The following is an 8536-nucleotide window of genomic DNA, read 5'->3' as shown; positions in this document are numbered from 1 at the left end:
TCTGGCCAGGGGCTTATCAATCTTATTAATTTTTTCAAAGAACCAGCTCCTAGTTTTGTTAATCTGTTCTACTGTTCTTTTGGTTTCTATTTCATTGATTTCTGCTCTGATCTTTATTATTTCTCTTCTCCTGCTAGAACTCAATCACAAGAGAAAAGTCAGAAAGAACTCAAATACATAGAGGCTAAAGAGCATCCTACCCCACCTCCCCTCTGGCTGCTACTCTCTGCTATTCCCCTGTCCTAATCACCCCAGGTCCCTACACGCCCCCACTGAAATAATTCAAACTGGCCAATTCTAAACCTGCCTACCCTCCTTCGTCTGTTCTTTTCCATATAGAAACCACAATAAAGGCTTTTGCCCACATTTTCCTCCCACCTCTTTAGCCTCCTGACCAACCCTGGTGCTTCCCCCATGTGGCGCTGCCTGGCCGGGCATGGCATGCGTGCACCTCAGGAACAGTGCGTAACAAGCTCTCTTTTCAGTGGCAATCATCTCTTGCTGTCACCATACCTAAACAGTAAATAAAACCTACATTTTAAAACAGAGGCAAAGAAAACAAGGTAGGGTATGGAGCAGGGAGCGGCTACCATTCTCTCGCCGGCGGAGACCCAGGTGAAGTTGAGCTTCTTCTTTTTTTTTTTTTTAAAGATTTATTTATTTATTTGAGAGAGAGAGAGACAGCAAGAGAGGGAATACAGGCAGGGGGAGTGGGAGAGGGAGAAGCCTGATGTGGGACTCGATCCCAGGACTCTGGGATCATGACCTGAGCTGAAGGCAGACGCCTAACGACGGAGCCACCCAGGTGCCGGGAGGTTGAGCTTCTCCTCCTGGACTTGTGCAGTGGGAACAAACTTCCTTCCCTTGTCCTAGACCATCTTTCCCTCACCTCATCCATGTAAGGACAGAACTGGCCAAGGCAGAGCGGGGGTGTCAAAGAGACAGAAGTCAAGGGCAATGGCTATACTTTAAGCCTGAGGGTTGTACCATTGATAGATAAGGGAAATCAGGAGATTTGGCTTTTTGATGGGAAGAATCTAGATACCACATCTACCAGAAGAGAAAACGCTTTTAAGAACCTTTAGCAAACCTTTAAGCAGATATTTGAGAAATCACATCAGATGACTAACCTTAGTAAAATAGAGGGAATGGATAACTAGTTTTAAATCAGAAAGTTTAGCTGTGTGGGTATAGTCAGGATAACTTCTGAAGAGAAGGAAGAAGGGACTTCATTTTTACTGTTAATGCTGATTTCCTCAGCTAGGTGGTGGTTATGTGTGTATTCTTTATGTTAACATTTGTAATATTTTGAATGTCTTGAATATTTCCTAATGATTTAAAAAAGTGTATTGGGAGATTGTTGGGCAAGGAGGTAGTGTGAATAATTATGTAGGCAATTAATAATAATAAATCTCTCCATAATTGTCCACGAAACATTTACAAAAATAGGGGTTTTTTTATTTAACAAAATACTATCTATGCATATTTTTAAAAGCCAAACAGTACTATTAGGTTTATAAGGAAAAACAGTTATCCCTACGTCCATGACCTGCTGTCCAAAGGGAACTATTATTAAGTCTTTTGGCTATTTTGGTGTTACCCTGAATGTTTCTAAGAAGAATGTTTCTACAGTGCTGTTTATTCTTGATTTTTCATTTTTAGGTAATTATATATTGGCTTTTGCTATGGAGGATAAGCATTTTTACCTCTCTCAACCTTCCCATACGTATCTTCTCCCTAACCTTTCCAATAAACTGATATCACAAGGGAAAAAAAAAAAAGAAGAGCATCCTACTAAAGAATGAATGGGTCAACCAGGAAATTAAAGAAGAATTAAAGAATTCATGGAAAGAAATGAAAATGAAAACACAACCCTTCAAAATCTTTGGGATGCAGCAAAGGCAGTCCCAAGAGAAAAGTATATAACAATACAAGACTTTCTCAAGAAACAAGAAAGGTCTCAAATGCACAACCTAACCCTACACCTAAAGGAGCTGGAGAAAGAACAGCAAATAAAGCCTAAACCCAGCAGGAGAAGAGAAATACAGTTTATTTTTTAGAGCAGTTTTAGGTTCACAGAAAATTGAGCTGAAAGTACAGTTCCCATATACCTCCTCTACCTATCACCTCCTCACCCTTCCTACACAGTTTCCCCTATTATTAACATCTTGTATTAGTGTGATACATTTGTTACACTTGATGAACCAATATTGATGCATTATTATTAACTAAGGGCCACAGTTTATATTAGGGTTCACTTTGCGTTGTATGTCCTATGTTTTTTGGCTTTTGTTTTTTTAACTGAAGTATAGTTGACATACAATGTTACATTAGTTTCAGGTATCCTATGGGTTTTTACAAATACATCTATCATTAGAGTGTCATACAAATAGTTTTACTCCTCTAAAATATCCCATGCTACAGCCTTCTCCTTCCAAATTCCTGGAAGACACTTTTCTTTTCACTGTCTCAGTAATTTTGTCTTTTCCAGGATCTTTGTTGTGACTTTGTAAAATTAGCATTTGTTAAGTATAGTCCCAGAATGTCAAATGGTGGGCCCTGGTTCAACTAAAGACCACAAGGGAATTCAAATAGAGAAATGCATTACTCATAGGTCATGGAGGAAGTGCACAGCATACCTTGAGGGACCACATGGAGTGGTCAAGGCAGACTACAGGCGGAGAGTGCCAGGATCTAGGGCACATGTTTATATTAAGGTCCAGAGGTGGAGTACTTTGGGGTTCCCAGATTATAGTCAGATTGGTCAATTCACACCAAAACAGCAGGGTTTTGATAAGATACACTGTGTCTCATCTCAGGGGTACGCAAGGGGAGGGCCCTGACAGGCAGGGGAGACTTTATCACAACGGCTATTGGGGAAGCCGTTTCAAGAACTTACATTTACTTGTGACTCTGCAGGCTGTTATCTGCGGCATGTGCTTCCATGAGGGGCTAATGTCAGTTTAAGGCCCCTGAAGGCCACTTGGCCAAACAAAATGGATGCTAAGGCAGCCATACCGTGGAGCAGCTTAGTTCAATTCTCAGCAGTCATATAGTTGGAATCATGCAGTATGTAGTCTTTTTAGGCAGGCTTCTTTCACTTAGTAATATTCACTTAAGGCTTCTTCATGTCTTATTTCTTTTAATCACAAGATAATATTCCACTGTATTAATATACTACAGTTTGTTTATTCCTTCACCTATTGAAGGATATTTTGGTAGCTTCCAAGTTATAGTAAGTTATGACTAAACCTTCGTGTATAGGTTTTTGTGTGAGGTAAGATTTCAACTCATTTGGGTAAATACCAAGGAATTCAATTTTTGGATCATATGGTAGGCCAATGTTTAGTTTTTTAAGAAACTGTCAAGCTGTCAAACTGTCTTCCGATGGGGCTGTACCATTTTTTGCATTCTCACCAGCAGTGAATGAGAGTTCCTCTTGCCCCATATCCTTACCAGTGTTTGGTATTGTCAGTGCTCTGGATTTTCACCATTCTAAGAGGTATGTAGTGTTGTTTTAATTTGCAATTCCCAAATCACATATGATGTGAAGCATCTTTTCATATGCTTATTTGCCATGTGTATATCTTATTTGATAAGATATCTAATCAGTTCTTTTCTTATTTTTTAATTGGGTTGATTGTTTTCTTATTGATGAGTTTAAAGAGTTCTTTGTATATATATATATTTTAAAGATTTATTTATTTATTTGACAGAGAGAGACACAGCGAGAGAGGGAACACAAGCAGGGGCAGTGGGAGAGGGAGAAGCAGGCTTCCCGTGGAGCAGGGAGCCCGATGTGGGGCTCGATCCCAGGACCCTGGGATCATGACCTGAGCCGAAGGCAGACGCTTAACGACTGAGCCACCCAGACACCCCAGTTCTTTGTATATTTTAGATACAAGTTCCTTATTGGATGTGTGTTTTGCAAATATTTTCTCCTTAAGTTAATTTTTGTGAAAGCTGTATAGTCTGTCTGGATTCTTTTTTTTTTTCATTTGGATATCTAGTTGTTCCAACCCTATTTTTGAAAAGATTCTATTTTCTCTATTGAATTGCTCTTGTTTCTTTGTCAACTCTCAGTTGATTGTATTTGTGTGGGTCTATTTCTGGACTCCATTCTGCTTCTTTGATCTATTTGTCTATTCTTTTGCCAGTACCACACAGTCTTGATTACTGCAGCTTCTTTCTGTTTTTGATTTCTAATTTAACCCCATTTGTATGACTTAAATCCTTTTTAATTAATTAGTTAATTAATTAATTAACTTATTTCATGGCTTAACATATGATCTATCCTGGAGAATGTTCCAAGTGTGGTTGAAAAGAATTTATATTCTGCTGTTAATGGGTGTTAGGTCAAATGGGTTGATAATTTTTTTTTTTTTTTTTTTATTTGAGAGAGAGAATGAGAGACAGAGAGCATGAGAGGGAGGAGGGTCAGAGGGAGAAGCAGACTCCCCGCCGAGCAGGGAGCTCGATGCAGGACTCGATCCCGGGACTCCAGGATCATGACCTGAGCCGAAGGCAGTCGCTTAACCAACTGAGCCACCCAGGCGCCCCGTATTTTTTAAGCTGTATATATTCTTGCTGATTTTCTTTCTAGTTTTTCTATCAATTTTTGAAAGCAGAGTATTGAACTCTACAACTGTTGTTGAATTTTCTGTTTCTACCTCCAATCTTGTCAATTTTAGTTTCATATATTTGGGACTCGATTGCTGGGTGTTTATAGCTTGTAATTATTTGTTTCTGCTAAGTCGATCCTTTCATCATTATAAAATGTCTCTCCTATCTAGTGGCAAGTTTTCCTTAAAGTCTGTTTTGTCTTTTACTAGTATAGCTTCTTCAGCAATTTTTGGGTACTATTTGTATTACATGTTTTTTTCTATCTTTTTATTTTTAACCTATTTTTTTAAATTTAAGCGGTCTTTTATAAACTGCATATAATTGGATCATGGGTTTTTTTTTTTAATTAATCCATCCTACCTGTTTCTGCAATTTGGATCAGAGCATTTAATTATTTACATTCAATGTACTACTGATAAGGTAGGATTTATACCTGCCATTTGTTGTTTGTTTTCTCTATGCCTTTTTTATCCCTGTTCCTCCACTACTTCCTTCTATGGTGTTAAATAGATACTTTCCAGTGTACTACTTAAATTCCCTTTTGTATTTTTAAATATTTCACCAGGCACCCGTATGTGTGTGTAGCACATCTGGTGGGTCTCTACCATCCTCTGGGTCAATGCCCTGCAGAGGTCCCTGGTGCTGGGAAAGAGCCAGAGCTGTGTGCTTGGAGGATCTGTGGTGGGCTGGGACACGCGGATGCCCAGGAGCTGAATACACACTACCCTACGACCTCTTCTGTGGTCTCTGTTCCATTGCTGCTTTCCTGGGCTCCCTGGCGTAGCCTCCATTCACTGGACCATTAGAGGAGTTGCAGCTCAAGCTGGCTTCAAGGGAAGAGGACAGAGGAAACTGCAAGGTCAGCTTCCCCTATTCCACCCTTGCTCAGACACCAGGGTCACACTGTGCCTCTTTTTCCTTAAAGTTACTTTCTTAGTGGTTGCCTTGGGTATGATAACTAGCATCCTAATTTAAAGTGATCCAGCTTAGGGGTGCCTGGGTGGCTCAGTCGGTTAAGTGTCTGCCTTTGGCTCAGGTCCTGATCCCAGGGTCCCGAGATTGAGCCCTGCATCAGGCTCTCTTCTCAGTGTGGAGCCTGTTTCTCCCTCTGCCTGCCTGTGCTCTCTCTTGCTCTCTCTCAAATAAATAAATAAAATCTTTCTAAAAAATGTAATCTACCTTAGATTAATATTAGCTTAATTTCAATAGTATACAGAAACTTTGCTTTAATACAGCTCTATTCCCTCCCTTCTCTTATGTGGTATTATTGTTATACAAATTACATCTTTATACCTTATAAGACCATCAATACAGGTTTATATTAATTGCTTTATATAGTTGTCTTTTAAATCAGATAGGAGAAAAAAAACCTACAAAATTTCATTTGTACTATGTTTTATGTTTATCTGTATAGTTACCTGACGGATACTCTATTTCTTCATGTGAGTTTTAGTTACCCTCTAGTGTCTTCTCATTTTAGACTGAAAGCCTTCCATTAGGACAGAAGTGATGGTTGTGAATTCTTTTAGCTTTTGTTTACAGTCAATATCTTAATTTTTTTGTAATTCTGCAGAATAATTTTGCCAGATGTAGAATTCTTGGTTGGTGGTCTTCCCCTCAACCCCCACAGCACTTTAAATATGTCATCCCACTGCCTCTGGCCTCCATAGTTTCTGATGAAAAGTTAGCATTAATCTTATTGAGAATTTCTTATTCATGATAAGTTGTTTTTTTCTCTTGAGGCTTTCAAGATTCTCTCTTTGTCTATGTCCTCCTACAGGCTGACTATGATGTGCTTAGGTGCAGATGTCTCAGCATATTCTATTTGGTGTTCATTTGTTTTTCATCAATTTGGGGAAGTTTTCAGTCATTATTTCTTTAAATATTCTTTCTGCCCATTTCTCTTCATTCTTTCTAGTACTTCCATTACATGCATATGTTAGTATGCTTACTGGTATCATACAGGTCTCTGAGGCTCTGTTCATTTTTTAAATTATTTTTTTTCTCTTCAGGTTATATAATCCTAACTGATCTATTTTCTTTTTTCTTTTCTTTCCTTTTTTTTAAAAAATATTTTATTTATTTATTTGACAGAGAGAGACATAGTGAGAGAGGGATCACAAGCAGGGGAGTGGGAGAGGGAGAAGCAGGCCTCCCGCTGAGCAGGGAGCCTGATGAGGGGCTCGATCCCAGGACCCTGGGATCATGACCTGAGCCAAAGGCAGACGCTTAACAACTGAGCCACCCAGGTGCACCTAACTGATCTATTTTCAAGTGCACTGATTCTTTTTTCTGTCATTTTCATTTCACTTATTTTACTTTTCAACTACAGAATTTCTATTGGTTTTTTAATACTTTATATTTCCTTATTAATGTCCTTTATTTGATGAGATATTGTCATACTTTCTTTTCATTTTTTAGACTCAGTTTCTTTTATTTCTTTGAACATGTTTTTGAAAGCTGATTTAAAATGTTTGTCTGATGTGTCCAACATCTGGGCTTCTTCAGGGAGATTTTCTATTGACTGCTTATTTTCCTGTGTATGGCCATACTTTCTTGCTTCTTTTATGAGTCATATAGGTTTTTGTCAAAACAGGACATTTTAGATAATATAATGTGGCACCTCTGAAAATCAGATCCCCTATTCCCATAGTTTGTTGCTGTTATTGCTGCTGGTGTGTGTGTGTGTTTAATCACTTTCCTGGACTAATTCTATAAAATCTATATTATGGGTTGAATTGCGTACTTCAAAAAAGATATGTTTAAGTTCTAACACCTAATACCTCAGAATGTGACCTTATTTGAAAATAAAGTCCTTACAAAGGTAATCGATTTAAAATGAGGTCTTTAGGGTGGACTCTAATCCAATATGACTGGTATCCTTTGAAAAAAGGAAATTTAGACACAGAGACAGGCACAGAGGAGAGGCACTATGAAGATACACAGGGCAAAAAGAACATGTGACTGGAGTCTTGCATCTATAAATCAAGAAATGCTAAGGATTGCCAGAAATTACCAGAAGCTAGAGACCAGCAGGAAGGATTCTTAACTAGAGCTGTCAGAGAGAATATGGCCCTGCTGAGATCTTGATTTTGGACTTTTAGCCTCTAGAACAATGAGACAGTGAATGTATATTGTTTTAAGACATTCAGATTTTGGTGCTTTATTACTATAGCCTTGGGAACCTGATACAGTCTATATTCCTTGTAGTGTGCAACCACTGAATTCTCTACAGTTCAGGCTCAGTAGTCAGCTAACAACTGATCTGAGGTTTCCATAAATGCTTGGAAACAGTAGTTCTTCCACTGTTTGCCAAGGAGCTCTGTGTGTGTGTTGAGGCTAAGGCAATTCATCAGTCGGCCTTAGGCTTCATTTCCTTTTCGCACTGCCTCAAGTTCAACCAGAGATAAGGAATTGGGGCCCTGTCAGGGCTTTCCTAGGCTTTGGATAGGCCTGAACATGTACATGGCCTTCTAGATATTCACGAATATGGGAGTACTTTTCAAAGGCACTTCTGGACATTTCTTCCTCCAGATCTGCCTTTTACATTTTAGGCTGGGATTTTTTTTTTCACTAAACTGACATTGCTGCCTTCGGCAGTTGTTGTGTTAATCAACTGCATTTGATAGTTTCAGACAAATGTCCTTCAGATAGGGATTTTCCCTGAGCAAGCTCTGAGTAATGTCAAAGCCCTGCAAATGGGACTTTTTCAAAGATAAGAGATATCACTCCAGCAACCCTCAGTTTGTTTCCTGAGATTAAGAATTCCTCTGAGACAAATAATGCAAGATATGTTAAGAAAAAAAAAAGAAGAAGAAGAAGAAGGTAGCGGGAGGGGAGGAATGAAGCGGGGGAAATCGGAGGGGTGGATGAACCATGAGAGACGATGGACTCTGAAAAACAAACTGAGGGT

The 8536-nt window shown here is 38.9% G+C and overlaps 1 long non-coding RNA gene across 2 annotated transcripts in view; it reads left to right on the top strand.

Annotated features, from left to right (window-relative positions):
- Window positions 1-8536, top strand: part of LOC145720930 (uncharacterized) — a 58453-nt gene that overhangs the window by 42787 nt on the left and 7130 nt on the right. Inside the window, exon 4 of one of the 2 annotated variants that reach the window (XR_014144275.1) lies at window positions 5189-5482. The exons of the other annotated variant lie outside the window; for it this stretch is intronic. This is a non-coding gene — a long non-coding RNA (uncharacterized LOC145720930). The remainder of the gene's footprint in view (window positions 1-5188; window positions 5483-8536) is intronic. 2 annotated transcript variants of the gene reach the window in all.

Source organism: Leptonychotes weddellii, chromosome 4 (assembly GCF_054177405.1).
Source record: "Leptonychotes weddellii isolate Sample4059 chromosome 4, ASM5417740v2, whole genome shotgun sequence".
Taxonomy (NCBI): Eukaryota; Metazoa; Chordata; class Mammalia; order Carnivora; family Phocidae; genus Leptonychotes; species Leptonychotes weddellii.
The sequence above is the reverse complement of the archived record's forward strand: the minus strand, read 5'-3'. Positions and strand labels throughout refer to the sequence as shown.